Raw genomic sequence first — 3013 nt, forward strand, 5'->3', positions numbered from 1 at the left:
AGCCTATTTCTCTCCGGTTGAAGGTTGAGAGAGGTCCCAAAATGTGTGTGGATATGCACAGTGATTCTTCTTGTCCTGGTAATGTGGCTCCTCTCCTCCTTTCTGGGGGCTAGATTCCCAGAAGAAGTGCTACAGTCCTCTAAAATTCGGAGGGCCCCATCGAATGGGGTGGCCAATTTTAGCAAATAACAATAATGGACACTCAATTAAATTAGGATCGCAGATAAACATGGAATCAGCGTTCACAAGAGTTGTGTCCCATGCAATATTTGAGATACACTTTTCATGCAGATCTTTCCCCCCTTTATCTAATTTTGCATTGAGGTGGGATTCTCTATTTTATCTGGCATCTCTACCAAAAATGTGTAACGTACCCAGTTATTATTAGTCCCTTACCTGTGAGAAAAAGATCTTGGATATGAACACTCCAGAGTGCTATCTCGGCTTCACTGCAAAGCTCATTTGTGTACACACACACACACACACACACACACACACACACACACAGTATCTGCGGGCTCTTTGAATGATTTGGAATTTGGAAGAGCCATCATATATCACTGAGTGTCTAGGCTTAGTGGGGGTGAGGACAGAAAGAAGGCATAGATCTTCCCCTTTCTTACTTCGAAGGGGCATAGAAAGACCCGATAGCCCTGGTTTTTTGAGCCGTTACAATCCCTGCTCATGAAATGGATGTGCCCCTTGAGACAAAGCCTCCTGGGGTATCCACTCCTATCCATTTCCCACTCACACAACCAGCTTCCTCTAAGGGCTGGCCGGCCACTCTGAGCCTGGAAGCCCTGCTCTGGGCTTGCAAATGGTAGACCCTCGTTCTTTGGAATCCAGGCTCACACTGAATGGGGTCCCATGTACGTGGGAATCATGGTAGCACCCCTTCAAAATCTCACGGACTCTTATCTTCATGGTTCACGTCAATGTCAGTTTATTGGGAACACAGTGATGCGAAGGAGCATTGATTGGTGTTTTCCTTGTGAGAAGAGAGGACTGTCAGGAAATGGGCCAAGGGTGATGAGGGCTGAGAACTTCAGAGGCTGAAGCCAGATGTCTCGGGAGACAAGCCTCATTCCCACCGCCATGACGGCAGAGTTCCTACGACAGCAGGGTGTTGGGGAAGGAAAGGGAGCGTGAGAAGGATGGCTCCGCTCTGAACTGGCACTGAACAAGAACTCCTTTTGGTTAAGGCGCTGAAACCCTTCTTGCCTCCCTCCACCCTCCTCAAAGGAAAGCCGACTCCAAAGACCACTGTTGGGTGAAAAGGAACCTGGGGCCATTTTGAAGGGGAAGGGCCATGGACTGTGAGCCCAGGGCCTGGGCTGCTTCTCCCCCTCACCCCGTGTTACAGTTGTGGAACAAGTCACTTCTCAATTCCTGCCCCATTTCCTCATGATTTTAAGTGTTCTCCCAACACACCCCGTGACTAGGTCTAGGCAATATTGATATGGAATACTTCAGGAGCGTCCCACCAGCCACCTGAAGGAAGGGAGCTGCATGGTGTGGCCCTATGGGACACTTCCCAGGCCTTTCACCCTATGCAGCCCTCACGTGGCCCTCCACACACACCCCTGCCTGTTCTCTCCCGCAGCTGCTCCACGCACGCTTCCTTGATCTTAGCTGGGGACATGAGCTGAGAGCAATTCAGGCAAATCTCAGGGAACTTAATTTCAAAGATCCGTGTTGGGGACTGGAAAAAGAAACAACTTGGAGACATTTCTCAGGCCTTGAGCTCTTATCTTGGGAAGCCTGAAATGATTTCCAGCCGACTTCCCGTTAGAGAGATGCCGACGGAAACTGCTGCACCTGGCGAAAGCACCTCCTTCCTGCTTCCTGCCCTTGTCCTGTCCTTCCGTCAAGTTGCCACAAGATTCTCACTCATGGCTCAGATGTAGGATCTGAGGGAGCCTTCCCGGGGCCACTGATACAAAAGTGGCACTGTGGGAAAAGGATCTCGGCTCAATTCTGCAACCACTTCTGTACTGCTTCAAAATCCTACAGCCCAGAAGCAGATGGAATCAAATTCGCCCAAATGCAATTTGGGAAGACCGGTGGTGGAAGGCACCACCAGAAATCCTTCCCGTGCTGGTCTCTGAGCATGCCTGTAGTGACTGCTCAGAGAGAGCCATCTCTGGACAGGGCTCACAGGTCTGCGAAGGGCCATGACCTCCACCCAGTCAGAGGACACTGGCAGAAGGCGAGACAGCAGGCTTGTGTGCTGTGGAGTCTTCTTCCCGTGCACTTGGAGGTGGGCCGTGCGACGCTCGCGAGGTCCGCGGTGCCCGGAAACAGCCCTCCTCTGGCAACGGACTGGAAAGAGATGGCATGATTGAAGCTTCTTCCAAAAATGTCACACAAAGTCAGGGCAATCCGTTGCATCCTTTTTTCACGCGCACTGAAGTTCTTCGATATTCCAGAAGAGGAGGGAGGGCAGAGCAAAACTGCGGCCACGCCGCCTGCTAGGTCACCTGAAACAGGCGCGTGCCGACCCAAGGCGGAAGACGAGCCTTGCGAGGAAAGCTGTGTGGACGACGCTCACAGTCACTGAGCAGCTCCGCCAAGAAACCTGTTGTGTACAGGCTGTGCCCCGGGGAAAGTCTGGGAATGGAGTCAGGGCAGATCGCGTCTCGAGTGTTCCCCGGGTCTGGATTCTCCGCCAGAACTGTGCTTCCATGGAACCTTGCGGGGCTCAGGGGTTCAGCCGGGCGCAGAGGGCGCAGAAAGGCGGGAAAGAGCAGCCGACGCGCAGTCGGGACGGAGGTGGCCGCCCGCCCGCCCGCCCGCGGGGCCCTCGGGCTTCTTCGGAGGCACCTGTCCCAGGTCGTTCGCAAGGTCGCGTCTGAGGCCAGGGAGTGCACGCCTGCGATGGTAGGGCCCTGAGCGCTCACTTCCCACGCGCTGGCTAGAAGGCAGGAGGACCGCAAAGAGTGCGGGAGGGTAGTCGTCCCCGTGCAGCCCCCGGGTCTTGGACCCGTCGCTTCAAGCCTCTCCTGCAGGCCTC

This window comes from Lutra lutra, chromosome 13, assembly GCF_902655055.1.
Source record: "Lutra lutra chromosome 13, mLutLut1.2, whole genome shotgun sequence".
Taxonomy (NCBI): domain Eukaryota; kingdom Metazoa; phylum Chordata; class Mammalia; order Carnivora; family Mustelidae; genus Lutra; species Lutra lutra.